Below are 18425 nucleotides of genomic sequence, written 5' to 3' on the forward strand. Positions count from 1 at the left end.
TTGAGTTGGCAGGGCAGGGGTAATGGCTGAGCTGCTGTGCTGGAGTCCTCCTGCATGGCACACCTCCCACCCTTCCCATTCACAGTGCCTGGGACTGCAGCCTCACCAGAAGCATCTGTGGATGAGGATGCACAGACCCTCTGCCCAGCCCATCACAAATTGCCCCTCACCCACAGGTGAAGGACACTGAGAGTGCTAAGGACCATGCACCAAACGATAAGTCAAGTAATAAGTGTATGCGGGAACACAACTTTAGAAAGCACTGTAGGATTTCCAACAAAGTGCTAGATGTCAGCCTCAGTTGATTAGCATTACAACTGAAATGTGCTTTTAAGTATGCCATAGTTTTGTAGCGCTCAGAAACCTCAGGTGCATTGTAGAGTTCTCAGGACACTTTTCCTAAAATGCAGCCTACAAAAACATTCTTGTTTTTCTCAACACACGGGAGAAGAAGATAAAAGCTTTATTGGTACTCAGGCATCACACATAAGGTCAAGGGAAATGCATGGGCTTATGTTATTATAGAGTTTATGGGCATTTTTCCCAGGAACATTGACCAGTATGCAACATAGGACATTGACCTAGGTGTGGACCAGGGATTATCCTGTAAGGCAGTTCCTATAATCACAAAACAGTGACAACAACCCATTACTGAGAATCACTCACAGGTGTCTGTTAGTTATTTTATGACACATAAAGCCAAGAGAGAACAAATACCAGGGAAACCACTTCCCCAGTCGTGATTTATGGCCCCATGTAACCCCACCTCAGCACCTGTCGGCAGAGAGACAACCACTTTGCACTGATAACAATCAGAACCTCCAGGTAACAAGTCTTCAAGATTGCTGTGAGCTAAAATGTAGTCCAACATCCTTGTCTTTCAAAGGTGATGGAATCTGGGGTGTCCTTTCTTGAGGCCACTTTCTGCCTAAGACAAAAAAATACGACACCTCCTTTCAGTGTGGACATGGCACTTCAGTCATGCCCATGCCATGTTGCCACAGCCACTTTCAGGTCAGGGCTGGGAATGCTGATGCCACACAGGGTATGAGAACAGCTCATTGGTCTGACCAGTTGTGGTGGGTTGGCCATGGATGTACACCACGTGCCTACCAAACCTCTATCACTCCCCTTCCCAGCCTGACAGGGAAGAGAGAAGAAGATGGAAAAAGACCTGTAGGTTGAGATAAGGCCATTTACTAAAGCAAAAGTGCAAGTCTGCATGTGCACAAGCAAAGAGGAAAATAAAAATGTCTGTTCTCTACTTCCCATTAGCAAGTGGTCCTCAGCTGCTTGCTGGGAAGCAGGGCTTGAGCACATGTAGCAGTTGTTCTGGAAGGCAGACATTGTAAATAATTAATGTCTCCACTTCCTCCTCCTTCCTCAGCTTTTATATCTGAGCTGTTATATGGTATGGAATATCCTCTTCATTAGTTTGGGTCAGCTGGCCTGCTTGGGCCTCCTCTCAGGATCTTGTCCACCCCCAACCCTTTGATGAGGGGTGAATGTTGAGAGACAGTGCTGATGCTGTGCCAGCTCTGCTCAGCAGTAGCCAAAACACTGGTGTGTTATCAACACCTTTCTAGCTACCAATGCAAAGCACAGCACACTGTGAGGGCTGCTGTGGGGAAATGAGCTCCATCTCAGCCAGACCCAATACACCAGGCATTAACCTTGGCCTGTTCATTTGATATATTATGTTTCAGTGTGTTCCTCAGCCTGCAGCCAATGTACTGCACAGTGGCACTATAGTGTGGGTACTGACACCTCCACAGAGGGGAGATGGGAGCACAAAGGCGGAAAGGACAGACCCAGCCCTCCCTGAACAGCACACACTTAACATCTGCTTAAGCACATCAAGGCAGACTTGGAGCAGATAGTTATACTGAGACTGTGGGTGTAACAGAAAACCTCACTGATCTGAGCAACCAACTGAATGTGACCTCATTGCTTTTGTGATGAAAATTCAACATTACAGGAACTTGAAATGAAAGAAATACCAGTAAATCGCTACAGACAAGCACCAAACAAGGGTGGCTGAGACTTGAATGCACTGGCTGCCAGTGACTTTTAGTGTGTGCCTGTGTTTACATATTTTCATGATTTTGTGCATAATGTGAGGATACCTAGAGCAGTATTCTAAGCAGAAGGAACAAGGCACACTCAAAAGTCAGACTTGAAAATAGGATTTAATTGTATTTTTCAACTTATTTGATTATCTCACCATCAAAGGTCAAAGTTGGGATGGCTTAGATTAACTGACCTAAACCTTTTCTTTGGTGTGATTCTGTATGTTAAGAATACATTAAGGAAGAACTATCATTATCCAAGTTTTAGGTAATATATATGATCTAATTATTTATCAAGGTAAAATACACCTTAAATAACAGGCATGATTAAGATATCAAGTCTTGTTTTCTCTCATCCACAAAATGAGTATAAACACCTATCTATCTCATCTCTGGGGGCAGATACACCTTAAAATTTCTCACATGATTTTACCTTTTGGGTAACCTCTATATCACTAATTGTATTATGATTCTCACCTCATTTTTTTTTATTATTTCAGGGTTATCAAGCTCTGCCTGATGCATGTTTGATAGTTTCCCTTTTCAAGGCTATACAGATGATTAAAAGTTCATTTTCAGAAATATATGGAGTGGTTATCTCTCCTAAATACCAAAAGAGTATTTAAGCAGGAGAATTAAGCTTATGAAAGAGATGGTAGGCCAATGGCAAAGATCTTTTAGGAAGACAGAACTTCTGTGCAATAACAACATGGTTGGATTAACTTTACAACAAAAGGAAATTAGACTGGATTTCTACAGAGTCAGTGTTGTTATTCTAGCTAACAATATGATTAACATTGAATGAATAGTAAAGGCCTCATTCATGCTTCACTTAGCCCAAATTAATGTGACTGATTACCCTGCCTCTGTGTACTGTCACAAATTCCTGTGCCTCCTAGGCTCGTTTATCCGGAAAGTCTCACTTCTAAGAGTGTTGACCCCAAGCAGAAAGGAACAGTAGCTTAAGCCTTTGAAGCTTTTGCATTTCATTGCCTTTTCCTCTGGACAACCAGGTCCAGCTTCATGTTTAAGGTTTATGGGTAAAAGTCTACAGTCCCAACTGTTGTGGAAAATCAAGCTGGGCTCCTTTGCAGGCATGTAGGTGTTTGACATATATTACAGTAACTTCAGGAATTGTTCCTTCCTCAGGGTGGCACATTTTTTCTTATATTATTCCCATGTTCCACATTGCCAATGATCAGATCATGCTAGACAGAGTCTAGTGCTAGGCTTGAGATTAGTTGTTTGCCCTCCTTGAGAAACATCCCTGACTCCCCAAGGCACCATGAATTAAACCTGCTGATGAATAACCCCTTTCCGCCAAGCACCTTAGGAACCTGAGAAGACCATATGGGCTGTGAAAATGACAATATGCACATCAAACACTGTTTGTGTGTATGGTGAAAAAACAAGTCAGTGCAGACTGACATCAGTGTCAGCATGATGAAGGCTGCAGAAAAAAATGTAAGCTGCAGATTTATCCTAGGAGGCAGGAAACCAACCAGGAGCAGATAACTCCCATCTTTCCTGCTGCCCCTGCCCCACCATATCAATAATACTGGAGCAACTCACTGCCAAAATGTAATCAACATGAAGAGCCCCGACTTTGCCTTTTCTTCATCCTTGCCTAGGTACAACACAGATGAAAACTAGAGGCAGTGGGAACAGTCCCTGTGCACACACAGAAGCAGGCAATTTGCTTTCCAGGAGCTCACACACTCCCTGTGTTATCCCTCGAAACACCTTCCACATTCCACCAGAGGAGTCTGACTTTCATAAACACACAGGAAGCACCTGCAAGACCAAGTACCTTTTTGCAGTTTCAACGCCTGGTGATGCTTGAATCCAACATCCACTCCACCCCCACTGCCACCAAAAAAGTCTTCAGCTGGATTTCTGGAACTGAACTGAGTCCTGTCTCTATGCTTACCCATTCATGGCTGACTCAGAGGGAAGCCACTAAGGATGTAGTGGCTCACCAAGGTATTGGCACTGATCATTGGGGTCTTATTGACCACACTTTAACTTCTGACTCTTCAATCACCAGAAAAAAATGACTGTACTCTCTTAAAAGGCACTAATTCTCCAGCTGAACAAAGTGCAAGTCAAACATGGCCTGCACTACTTGTGAACACTTTGTGCTTATGCACTAAATGAAATCCAGTTTGTAAATCCTGGAAACACCAGCAGAGCTGCATTAGGGACAAAGCAGGAGGAGCAGATGGCCTGAGCATAACCTGGAGTGCACAAAAAGGGAGCAAATGCACTGAGTTAAACTAGCTGCAGCTTCTGCTGCTGTGTGGCAAGGTACTGGGAGGGTGGAACTGGAGATGGCTATTGGAAGCTAGAGGAAGACAGGGAAATGTGAGAGGAGGAGGAGTAAAGAAGGCTCTGTTGGGTGTGTGGGTGGAAGAGGAGGAGAGCATGTTGCTCAGAGTGAGCATCCTGAGGGAATGCTGACATACCTAGGGATTTTCCAATATTGTCACATTGCTTCCATTTTTAAAGGAACTCAAAGAATCCCTACATAGTATAAGGAAGTTTACCCAAGATAGAGAATAGTGTATGGATCCTACCCTTGGTATACTGCTTTGAATTTCTTTTTCAATGGACTTGTCCAAGACGATGCCTGAAGGAAACCAATTCAGGTACTGGTCATTAAGCAAATTACTTTGAATACATTTCTTAATGCTATGTGCTAGGTAAATATTAACTGCTGTGTTACTTCAGATGGACAAAATCCAAACCCAATCTCATAGCAAAGCTCAACACTAAACCAATCACTGCTGACTGAAACATATGCACATCTTGGAGGCCTTTGATCTTTTAGAATGGATGACAGAAACTTCTTGCAACACGCTTCATACTGAAGTGCTCTGGCTATGGTACCATGACTCTGAACATGGACACAGGCAATTTGACCCATTAAATGTATCTTTATTCCGTCACACTGGTCATGGGTTTGAGCGGTGGAAACCATCGGTTTTGTCCCTTTTCACAAACTCATGTGAGAAGCACAGAAGGAATTAGCGAATGCCTTCTTTAACTTGCATTCAGTTGTCACTACCAGTAGCTCCTGCATGACAGTGTTTGAGTCTCCCAAAGGTCTTTCCAGCATCTGCAATGCACATGCCAGTGGCAACCAGAACCAAACCAAACCAAACTAAATCCCCTGGGACAAACAAGAGAAGAAGGGGAAAACTTCCTAATATTATTCCTGGCATAACTCCAGAGGCTTAATTTTTATCACCATCATGTAGACTATGTCTGCAAAAGAAAATAAAAAAAAGGGAAAACAAAATGTTTCTCCAAGAATGTGCATGTAATTTTCATAGCAGAGTAAGTCCTTGACTCATGCAAAGGACAAAGCTGTGATAAAACTAAAGTAGCATCACCACATTTTTCAGAACTACAATCTCTAAACATTTCACATCTAGCCACACTAATGTGTACTTCCCAAAGAAAAAATAATGAATTCTTACAGAAATGAGCATTCATACATATATAGAGTATAAGCTTGACTCTTCATTGGAACAAAGAAAGTTTTATACATTAAACTGGAAAGCCCTATAGCACAGAATAAGGTTCTAGAATGAAAACAATAAAAGAAAACCCCATTCCAATAGGTTGTATTGTCCTTAGCTAAAAGTGAATTGCTGTTTAATTTTCAAGAGTTGGCAATGGGATGTGTATATGTAGTAGTCTGAGCAAGAGACAAGAAAGATGATCAAATTTTGTTATTTGTTCTGCTGTTGCTTTGTTTTCATGGTCCTTAATTCATCTACAGATTTAACTATTTGTACAAAAAGTTTTATAGAGCTTAATGACGTTATGTTTTGAAGACTATTCTGACACTGCCAGTAATGCTGATCATTTTAATGATGACAGCAGTGATGTTGAAAACCAGTAAGATAGTCATTCCCCTTTCTGAAAAAGTACATAGATTTTATGAACATTTCTAGAAACAATACATGTAACAGCATAGAGTACTATGGCATTCTAGAACCAAAAAGTTGGGCATATGAGAACAATGCATTTTCTTAGAAAATAACACTAAAGGATTTGGATTTTGGAGAACAAAGACAGGACTCAACTCCTGGCAAGACAAACACGGTACCAGAATCCAAGGCAGGATACATATGGGATTGATTATACAACAGGACAAACATCTACAAGCATTGATGGCAATGAAATACTATATATACAAATGCACAGAAGACATCTGCACACTGTGCTACATACTTTTTCTAAATCTAGCAAGCTTCCCTGCTCCATCATGCACATACACTTTTCCAGGCTGCCTATTACAAGGACAGAAGTCATTTACACAAGGTAACTCTGCCAGCAAATCTCTCAGGATGGATGAAAAGCGGGAGCTCTCTGAGGCCTCCTGCCTGGAGCCCTTTGATCTCGGCCACATGTCCCTGCTTGGCAGCAGGTAGGTACAGCATATGATGGCCCTGTGCCAGCCACACTGTGCATCCATGGCTCCTGGCAGAGAAAGTGTGTAATTCCTGGGAAGGAAAACCTTCTCTGGATGCCAGGGGAACAAAACTAAATGACTCCTGGCAGGATGTGGAAGAGAGATTTTTCATGCACAGTGGATCTAGGCATCGGTTTGCAGAGTCAGAGGTTGAAAAACTGACAAGGCAAACACAGCTGGGAGGTGGAGGAGTGACAGACAGACATGGAGAGATCACCCCCCTTGTGAGCCAAACACACAGCTTTTGGCAAAAACATGATTAAGATTTAATTACTAGGTAAGACCAATCTTAGAATCCCCAAAGGAAAATCCTGTGTTGCTCACAGCAGGAATAAACCACCAAATTAATTTTTGTCAGTGCATGCATAATCCAGGCTGAGGCAGAAAAAACATTCGACTTAAAATTCCTTGTAGAGCAAAACTTTGCCATGTCCTGGGAGGGATTAAATATCCATGAACATGCTCAGTTATGGTATCACAAACCAATAGGTTTTCTGATAAAAAAAAACCATATGGAATAGGCTTTATTTAGCTTATTTCATAAATCAGACCAGGTGCCAACTCAGAAGGGCTGCCAGTGAGCCCAGCTTTGCAGCTTCACTCTAAGATGGACAGGGAGACACACTGAATTCCAGAAAGACCCAAGGTAGTATGTTTTCCATGTTTTCACAGAGGACAGAAAAATGGAGTAAGGCAAGATTGCCAGCTGAACATCTGCTTGGATAACACCACCCAACAATCACTTCATGCTCCATAAACTCTGGGGTGAGATCACTGGACTTGGGTGAAGTGGTACCACTGCTTGAATCTTCAATATGGAGCTGAATGCCTAGTCAGACATATGTTATAATATGTCTGATTGGTTTCCAAGAAGCAGATAGCTGAGCACATCAAACATAGTAGACTAAGTGGCAGGAAGACAATCCCATCTTCTTTTAAATCCACAGCATTTTCTCAACCTCCACTCTTCTACTGCAAAACCAGAAATTACTGCCAGCTAACAGACTGACTTTGAGAAATACAGAGGCTTTCATACAATACACATGACTAGTGGAAACTTTTGTCGCAGTCCATTTAAAATATTATTACAAAAATCAGCCAGCCTATTGTCAATGCCGGTAAACTTTCTCAATATATGGGGTGGAGGGCTGATTTTTAATGCCTTTCTTTCACTTAGCAAGAGAAACTGAAGTCAACACAAGAGTAGTAAGCTCATCACTTTGGTGAAAACCAACATGTATAGGATCCAAAGAAACTAATATCTGGTTATGGGTTTGGAAACTGGTTGCAGCAAATTTCTGTTATTCACTTAGAGAAGAGGGTGCTCTCAATTTCTTCATCTCTCAGCCTGTATTGGCACCAGGGTAATCATAGCAGTCCAATAAATGGAAGCACCAAAGAATGGAGAATTTTAACAACATGCTGTATGCAGATGTAAACAGGAAGGGACCAGGAAACTCAGGACAGCTCACAGTACAAACCTATAAATATTGCATCAGCTGATGCAAGTGAAGCTGCACAATTTTGGCTTGCTTAAGAGCAAAATTGGCTGCCACTGCTTCAAGCCTGAGAAGAGGCTTGTGAATCCAAACCCACATTTGCTAGATCAGTTGATACAGCTGGAAAACACAGACAATACCTGCTCCAGGCTCCAAGCCTCCTCACCTTGCTCACATTCAACATGACCAAGCCTAACACATCCCCAAGAACCAGGCATGTGGTCCTGCTGGGAGTTGCAGAGGAGCCATGGGACCTGGGCAATCCTTATGGCCCACAGTCCTGTGTCACAGATACTCCACTCCAGAGATAAAACAGCCATGCCAGCCTGAGGGCAGCTCTGGACCAAAGCACTGTAGTTTTTTCTAAGGACCAGGCTCAAATGACGTGTGTTGGCACACCACTCCCCAGGCGCACAGCAGGCTGCTCAGCAGCAGCTTGGCTAGCTCAAGCCTGCCATCTGCACCCTGTGCATGCAAATATGCCCTTTGCAGCTGTGCAAACTCTCTGGATGTTTCACTGACCTATATTCCCACATGTACACCTCAGAGAGCAGCATCGGTGCTCTCTGAGCAGCATTTCTTCTGCACATCACAGCAGTTTTCCACTGTGCCCACCAATCACCTTGTGCACTGCAGAAAGGACCACTTCCAGTACCTCCTCAAGCCTCAGACAAAAACACAGACCTTTGCCTGAGTATTTAGACATCACCACAGCTCTGACACCGCAAAGGAGTTCAGGAGATGGAGCAGCACAGCTCGGATCACCAGATGTACAACTGTGTCTGAACAGCGGTGGGGATAGCATGTAAGGTGTGGCAGGAGCTCACTCACAGACCTATTAGCCAGAAAAATTGGGCATTCTGTCAACTAATTTATTAACCTCCAGGCACATTTATACACATCAGATATATCTAGCTTTTCCAGTTTTACTTCTCTTGCTACACTCAGTGACCCATACATGTCACAGTACTGTATGTGGCTAGGAAAACATCTATGTATCATTTTGTAAGTGAAGAATAGCAGACTCTAAGCCCTGCAGAAGATCATAGAGCAAGACAAGGGAAGACCCAGAAAATGCATCTCCTGACTCACCATACAGTGCTCCATCACATCACTTTCAATGTAGGGACATTGCTGTGTCTGCCACATGCTGATTAAGGTGTACAAATGCAAACAAAGGTGCTAAGTATGCAAGCTTAAAGCATGTGGGATTTTTACCTAAGTGAACAGTCTTTTTGTTTTCAGTTCAACTTCTTACATGGATGAAGTTAAATGCAACATAAAGTCTTTGTAGGCCATGCTTTTAAAAGTGCAAAGATCTGGCATTTCAAAATCTGCAAATATAAAAATAAAAATTAAAAAAAATCATTCAACTCACATGTACTACTTCCCTTTCTCTGAACCAAATGCACACTTCCAATCAATGGCACTGTGAGCTCTGTTGCATGTACATTGCCCTGAAGTCCTATCAAAATGCACAGCAGCAGCACAAGATCTGCAGCTGGCCAGGCCCCATTGGATCCTCTGACTACATTTATGGTCACAAAGTTTTGACAAGTTAAAGCTAAAAGAGTGACATTCTTTCATTCCTTGGGTCCAACTAATTCATTTTTAAGTCAATCCTTCTAAAAATCACCTAATGATTGAAATCACAATCATGAATGCTTTTTCCTGAGTTTGAACAGGGGACGTACTGCTATAAGCATGCTGAGGGAAGCTCTGCTGCATGGGAAACTCCTAAGTACAGCTCCCACTGGTTTTCAATTGGAATTATGCTCTTCAGTACCACAAATGCTTTTGAACACTTACTCCACAGTGAACGTCTTTCTTTGCAAGCTCCATGCTGAGCAGCACTGCCCTTTGGCGATGGGGGAATGTCTGACTGCTCTCCTGATGCAAAAAAAATAGAGAAGTGAAAGAAAGAGAAAAAACTGACCTTACTTCAAATCACAGAGCAGCGTTGTCTATATTGATCAGTTCAAAATAAGAATATCAAAGAGCAGTTTCCGTAAGTTTATGTATTTGACAGGGCATTTTGAGAGGTTCAGGGAAGTAGAAACTACTTTTACAAAGTCAGAACAAAAGCAGCACGCAAAGCCAGGTGTCAAAAACCTCTAACACTGTGGAGTTTCTCTCAGTAGTTTGTTTTGATCGTCATATTTTAATTTCACACAGCTGTTAGGTGAACATTATCTTACTCATATGCTCTAGCACCACCTAGCTTGTGCCTAAGGTAACTAAGGTCCATTACTTGGAAATTTTTGTGTCATTTCCTCCAACTATGACTGTCTGTGTTTTGTTTATTTTAGTTACTTTGGCATTAGTCAAAAATAGGCAGTACAAAGCAGCCTCGCTTGTTAAAGAGGCACCTTCATGGAGTAATTCCTTCAGCTGTATCCTTTTCCATCTGTTGGTTTCTCTGTTCCCTCTTTTCTCTTCTTGAATCCTACCAAAGACACATATGTTTGTTAAATATTTCAAAGGTTTACATTTCAAATTTTATTTGTTTAAATAAGGTACCTTAGAGGTACTCATTAAGAAAAACAACAGAGAATGGGTCAAAATAGCATAACACCACTTCTTATTCCAAAGGAAAAATCACCAAACAATATGGAAAACAGAGAAGAATTGCTGCTCATCACAGTGAAGGTTAATGGTCAGTATTAGGAATGACTGCTCACAGGGGTTTGAGGTCACTCCTGGTGTCCCTTATACCCCAGAGAAGCCACCTTGATGCACCCTCTGGCTCAGAACTCAGATGCAGGCAAGGCAAATGAGAAAGAAAATCTTCAGCGAACCACTCAGCAATGTGGGAACTAATGTTTCACCTGGATCACCCATCAAATTATACAACATGATTCCATTCAATACCTGAGCTGACACAAACTCTCCTGCCCATATTCCCTAAAGTGAAATTCATAATTATGGAAACTGTGATAAGAACCACAATTACACTGAGGCAGATGTCAGAAGACCCCTCCTGAGAAGTCAAGAGGGCTGTTTCTTTTTCCCTAATCCTTGAAAGAATTGCCAGAAGAGCTTTTACAAGTTGTGAGGGCTTTCTAGTTATGCGACCGCAGGACAATACTTGTACAGACCTCACCCACATTTTGGGGGTACACTTCTACTTGGCTTGCTCAGTTCTCTCTGAAAAGTATGATGTAGCTGAACACTCACCCAAATGGCACAAGTTTACACTGCAGCAGAATGTAATAGGGGATGAAGCTCGGGATCCAACTGTGGGCAATGCCACTGCGGGGGGTGGGGGGGTCACGCTGAACTAGCACTCGTGTTCTCTCCCTTCTGAAAGAGAGCAGACAGGTCCTAAGGCCATGGTGTCTGCAGTGCTGGCTCTGGCAGCCTTGAGAAACAGCCTCAGCTCCTCCATCGCTAAGGACTTTGGAGAAAAGAAGCTAGGACAGGCACTGATTGGGGGATCATTCCCAGTCTTGCTGAGCTGAAGCTCTAGGGAGGAACTTAACTAGTTTGCTTTCCTGACAGCAGCCTCATGACTAAATTAGCTAGCAAGTTATAAAGTGGTGATGCCAAAAACAGAGTAAAGCAGGGAGCCTGGTCACAAGCAGATGTATCAAGACACCAAGCAAAACCTATCCTTCTGCCTAAGCTGCAGCATAGCTTTACACTTTATGGGAAAAGCCCTTAAGCCTGTCAGTCAGGAGCTTTAAACTTAATTTTGCAAACATGGTAAGTTCCCCTGATTTAAGCCTTCTTCATACGAGTTGATGAAAAACACAGGAGCCAGGCTTAGCAGGCACAGTACCCTTCAGAGTGATTTAGAGATCCTCAGCTCAGCACTATGCCAGGGCAAACCTTTTTCAAAAAGCGCATTTTCCTGCCTGCAGGTTACAATATGCTCAGAGAGGCAGAAAGCTCATTACTGGCCCTAATCTACAGGCTGTCCCCCCTGACTTGGTGTCCGCCCCACATGCCCGTGCCACCGTGTTCCCGCACGGGGGGCTGGGTCCCTGGGAGCGCTCCCAGCCCTGGAGCCCATGGGGGGCAGCCAGAGCACGTGTGCGGGACAGACCGCGCCGCTACCGGCGGCGTTTGGCAGCGCGGCGTCATTTCACAGAGGATGCTCCATCTGTCACTGTGCTCTGCGGCAGAGCTTGACCTCGCTAGCACTAAAGAAGCCCAAGCAGATTAACATTTAATGATGCTTTCAGTTTCAGCCCTTGTAGTTTTTCATCTCTCAAAGGGCAGACACGGAAGAGAAAGAAATCATATATTATGTACAGCATATGGGTCTTCTTGCAATTGTCTCCTTTAGTATGCTTGACTTCAACAGATTGAGATTTTTTTTAAATTTTTTCTGCATTGAAAGAAAAAAATTTCTACATATATTTTACTCCAGAAACAGAACATCAGTTGCCTCTTGTATACACAGACCATTTTTGTTTTGATTTGTGTTATCATCATACCTAATTCAGTTTAAATAAATAAACCAACACACAGAATGTGTTTTATTGGTAGCTGCCTGAATAGAAGCAAGGAAACTAAACCTTGCCAAGACAGATGAATTAAGTAAGATCCTTCATGTCACTCTGTTGTCTTGAAAAACACATCTAGCCACATAACAATGCAAAAATAAATCCTTAAGGGACAGTAAAGTGAATCAGAAACAAAGAGTTTCCATTCTTTTTGTTAATAATTTCTCTCCATTTTTTTTTTATTTTCTGCTTGTGAAGCATTCAGCTTGTGCTCTGTGCCAAGGAGCACATATGGACAAAGCATTTGAAGGTCTGCTGTATGTTCCCAGAGGAACACCAGTGCTACCTGGAGCACCAACTGACATCAGTAAGATTATCCACAAGCACAGAAGATGTTGAAGAAGCAACACAGTGGTATAAACACTCATGAAACATATATATGGTGTCATGGCTCAGACTCTGATGATTTAGATTAGTATTTGTAGAAAATAGTGACCTGGAAGACAGATTTACATGAGAAAGTAAAGGGACAAATGTGATGGCCCAGAAGGAGGGAGTGACACAAAAGCCATCAGAGAGATCCCAAGCTGTTGAACATCTCTGTAAGATAAGGATAAGATTTTTGTTTTTGGGATGATATTTACCAAGAGACAAGGCAATAGTTAGATCCCTAAAGCAAGCAGACCACAAAGGAAAGTGATAAGACAACTGCTGTGAAGGGAATTTGTGCTGCTTCAGCCACGATGCTGTAGGGAGAAGCTGGATGGGAATGCAGGAGGCTACAGGGGGAACTGAATACTGCTACCAGTCACTTCAGCAGCCAGAGCCCAGCAGCTCCATGCACTACTAAATACCTGAAATGGCAAAAGTCCAATAAAGGTAAGAGCTGTACAGTCATGAGGGAAAAAAGAAGGCATTTAACCTGCCCCACCCAGTAGCTGTTTGGGTTTGGTTTTTTAAGTAGTGCCCATGAGACTTCAGCAGCTATCCAAGTGATGCTCACCAGCAATGAAGTTACCACAGCAAGCTGCTAGTCCAAGTTTCTTTGCCTGAAGAAATCAGAGCTTCAAAAACCATTATCAATGCCTAAAAAACTGACAAAAGTAAATCGGGAAGAGGGGAAGTCTGAATGTTCTTTGTAGCCAAGACTCCCTAAAGTAAGAAAAAGAAATTGCTTTTTAAGGATTAAAATTACAAAATCATAGGTTGCAGAAGACTCCAAACCAGCCTAGAAACTGAGAATCATGACTTTGAGGAAAGGGTGTAAGACCCTGTCTTGGGTTGAGTGCTAAACCCATAACAGACCCCAGAACCTGAACTATGAGCTCATTAAAGGGGTTTTACTTTAAAAATATACAAGGGTACAAAAACCTCACCCCTTGAATTTATTAGAAAGCCTTCAGGGTTTTTTAAATCTTAAGAGAAAATGCAAAGGAGAAGATGCTACACGCATTTTCTCAGAAGGTACTTTTGCTGGTAAATTTTAGAAAATAAGGGAACTTGGCAACAGTTTCAAGGGTAACATTCAACCAAAATAAAGCATTCCACAAAGAACTGACTTAACACATGCTAACCCATGCAATCTAGCATAATCCAACCCATCCAGTCCCAAGCTACCCAAAATATTAAGAAAGGAGGTTAGGAGAAGAAGTGAAGAAAGAGAGAGGAAAAAAGAAAATGATAGCTAACACCCCTAGATCCAACATAACCAGAGTGCAGGAAGATGGCAGGGTTTGAGCAACATGGAGGACACATGTTAGTGCTTTTATTTGCTTTCCCACTGTGGCCACCTGCCCCTCCAACCCTAGGTAGGCCTTCTGGCCCCCTGGCCTTTCTGGGGCCCAGGACAGGGTGGGGAGCAGTGATCCCAATGTGTCAGCCATTCAGAGTCTGGGCTGGGGACATAAGGGCATGTGGTTATGGGGGAGTGCTCTTGGGGTTGCTTTCAACTGACAGCTGCCCTGGGGTTGCCCAAGGAGATTCCTAGGGGCTGTGGTGTGGGTTAGGGCATAACCTCATCTTCATGAAATCTGACCTGTCCCTGCTGCCCCCAAACCCCCCACACACACTTGGGTTGGTCTGAGCCAATAATTAATACAATACTCCAGCATCTCACAAGGGGCCCCCTATAAAGGCTTACGACATCCACAATAAGACAGAGAACAACTCTATTCACAGCTTCAAATAGATAGTCAGAACTTGTGCTCAACAGTTCAAGTCACAGCTGATCTGGCTCATAGGAAACTTCCTTCATCTTGATGTCATACAAGGCCATGGCTTTAATGCTGCAGGTATTTCACACCTTCATGGCCCATCTCTGTCCTACTCTGCTGTAGGACTTTCACCCATGAAACTGTGAAAGACATGCTGAGCTGAGGCATATCAGTCCTCAGGGAGAAAAGCTGCTAGAAAACTTTGAAGCCCTGACTCTTTAACCTGAAGATCCCACAGCCCCTTGCTAAAGCTCAACGTAGATGGCAATAGTATGACATTTGAAAGGCAACTTATTTTGAATAGTAAAACAGGTGTTTGCAGTTAAGTACAACTACAGAAAGAGAAGTGTAAAGCCTAAGACCAAACTGGACTCCCTGTAACAAAATTCTGATGTATTTGTGGGCATTATTTATAAGCATTCATCATTGCTTTGTGTTCTCCATGTGTGCACTGACATAGTCGCCAAGAGCAACACAGCAGGGAAGGGAAGAGTGCAGCAAAGACCTGTAGGCAGATCTGTCTATCTGTGTAACAGTTTCACTGAGTACCATCTTTGAGTGTATGATCTTGTCCAAAATATAGGTGGCATAGCTCCAGGATATAACCACTTTAACCACTACTAGATGCAAAGATATCCAAAGATCTCAGCAAGAATTTTCAGTCTCTCATTAACATTGTGAGAAATCAGAAAAGATAGACTATGCTTAGTTAGTGCCTCATTTTGTTAACAAGAGATAATTGAAAAAATACATGCTAAAGTAATTGCCTAGTCATCACATCAAATTAATTTTAAAAAAAGCACTGTGATCAAATAGTTATTTACAAAAAAGCAACACACAGAGTACATTACTTATTTGGAGTGAATCTCATCCAGTCTGAACAGACAGCCTCTATGAAAGGAAGGTTTACAGAGGAAGGAAGATCAAAGCTATATCCCAGCAACCTTTGGACTAATTTTAGGAATCACAGCATTCTTCCTGCTGTTCCATCATGTTCCATTTGAGAATGATTCTTGTCCCTTTCCTGTGCATCCTGAGGAACCTCTGGTGCCTGAATCAGTGCTTCCCCTTGCAGCAATACACTGACTTTCTCCATTCTCCATCTACCATCAAGGTAAAGGCCATGAGGGTCCATATGAAGAGCTCACATGACTCTATGCCTCCAATATGCAGGACTGACAACAAAAGTCCTCTGTCACCCCCATCCCCTAATGACACTCCCTTAATCTAAGTTTTCCCTGACACCCGATCCCGTCAGATCTCGGAAGCTGAGCAGGGTCGGCTCTGGTTAGTACTTGGATGGGAGACCTCCTGGCAATACCAGGGGCTGTAGGTTCTAGTCCTGAGGACTTCACTGTCACTGTCCAAGCTCGCTCGGCCATGGCAGATGAACCTGAGGAGTTAAATGGTGTGGTCAGTTCTGCACACGCTGTGCCTCACCTAAAAAATCCACTGCGCAAGCTGGAAGGGCACACCCACGTGGGGAGAGCCCTTCCCAAATCTGCGTTCATGAAGCTGAGCCATGATGATGGTGAATCCAGGTTTTCAGTGAGGAAATGTATCAGCCAAATACGTAATGAATTATTTGTAAGTAATTTAACACAAAAAGTGTTGTTGCAAACTCATGTAAAGCTCTGCAGATATGACAAAGCATTCAGGACACATCTTATTTCAGGAATCAGCAATATGCTTTAAGCAGAAATCACAACTTGTAAATACTGCATTCTGGCCCAGCAGATTTCCTTCCTGATAGACCATGACCACTTCATAATTCTAGGGCAAAACCATGAAGATTAATAAAAAGCAGAAAAAGGATTTTAATCAACACAGCCAGCTGGTCTGTGGTTTGGATTATGTTGTGGGAGGCAAAGCGTAACATTGAGATTGAATGAAAAATGCAAAGTACTGATTACCTCGCAGACTGTCTACCAGCTAAATTAATATTAAACTTAAATTTGCAAATCCTGTGCTTGTAATTATTGTGTGTAGGCAACTGTGATATATTTAACATCAACTAGAAATTAAAACACCTGCCTGTAAAATAATGAGTTGTGTTTCAAATCCTGTTCATAAAAGTAATTTTCTACCTGTTACTAAAAGATGACCCATTTTAGATCTCATCCTTTAAAAGTATTGTGACGATTCCTTTTCTGTAGGGAGTAAAGCAAATGGACATCTGGAAAGCAACTAGTGAGGGATGAGGAGAGGGAGCCTGCTCAAAGCCTGGAAGCAGGAAGATGAAGGCTATTCTGATACAGGGGCACACAGCGAAAGGGTGGGTCTGCAGAGGCACAGCTCTGGGTGCCTGGGAGAAAGGATCTCCTCCAGGACACTGACTCAGAGAGCCATCAGAGGCTGCAGCCTGCCTGCTGCTCCTGGTCAGCAGATGTAGGCTGCTGCCAGCTGCTGTGAGCTGGAGGGGGAAGGACGGAAACAAGCTGGCTGGAGCCAGGCCAAGGAGCAACAAAAGGCTTGTGTGCCACTGCCACATCGCCCTGCCCTGCTGGCTGCCCAGCCTGCAGAGTGCCATAGCAACCAGGGTTAAAATTGGGTCAGGATTGCTACTGCAAAACCTGTCAGGGTTTGTGCTGAAAATGTTCGTTCTTGTGCTGTTTTGACAGAAAACATGCTATTTGGTGAAGCTGGAGAGGGGAGAGACTACATTTATGCCGAAATCAGTGAGCAAAGTGCTGTGAGTGTATGAATTTTTCTTTTTTTTAACCTACACTGTACCTGGACAAGATGCACTGGGAATAACTGAAGTGCCATAACAGGTCTTGAATCTTGCTGACGTTCCAGGCAGTGCCCGAGGTACCCTGGGTGCATCAGCAAGGCTGCGGATATCTGCTACTGACAGCCTGCTGGCACTTCCCAAGGCTTAGCAGGAAGGGAAGCAAGTCAGTGGACAAATATATGTAATGAAGGACTGGGACATGCCTATGCTTTGGTCTTTCCTTAGAAAGCACTGTTCTTTCAGCTAAATGATTTTAAGAGCAGGGGTCATAGTCAGCAACTGCAGCTCCAGGTCTAGTTGACAAAGTGGTGTTTGATCAAAGGTTGGGCTCAATGACTGAGGTCTTTTCCAACCTGAATGAGTCTGTGATTCTGATTTTTCAAAAGTGTTGAGCACAGTGGTTTACTACAACAGGACCTGTTTGATTAGTTCCAAACATATGAACCTGAAACATCTGAGTATCTCAGTGTGTCTCATACATTTACCCTTACAACACTGACCCATTTCCAGATCCTCTTCCCTTTCATGAAGAAAAGCACAATTAGCAAAGTTTTATTAGTGAGCAATGGAGGCATGAAGGCTTCATCAGTGACCCCAGGTCTACAGAGGAGTGAGATTGCATCCTAGGCTTTAAACAGAAAATAAAATTTACAATGTGATTTGATCAACCTCTCTGTTCTCCTTACTAATATTTTCAAGGTGTTAACCAATTACAATCAAATTTGATAGTGGCTCAGCCTCATTATGTTTATACAAGATTCAAGAAAATCTGAAGCCAAGAAGTGAAAAAGTACAAAACTGGTGCTTACAAAAAGAGACAGGAACAATTCAACATTTCCAAACACAGGTGGGAAATCCCTGTGTGAGGGAGCAGCCAGCTATTCACCACAAGAATGAGCAGAACTCAAATTAGAACCTGTCCTGTCTTTTGCCTTGTACAACAGGTAGGGAACAGGGGAAGAAGCAAATATCTTGT

The sequence above is a fragment of the Pithys albifrons genome, chromosome 3 (assembly GCF_047495875.1).
Source record: "Pithys albifrons albifrons isolate INPA30051 chromosome 3, PitAlb_v1, whole genome shotgun sequence".
Lineage (NCBI taxonomy): Eukaryota > Metazoa > Chordata > Aves > Passeriformes > Thamnophilidae > Pithys > Pithys albifrons.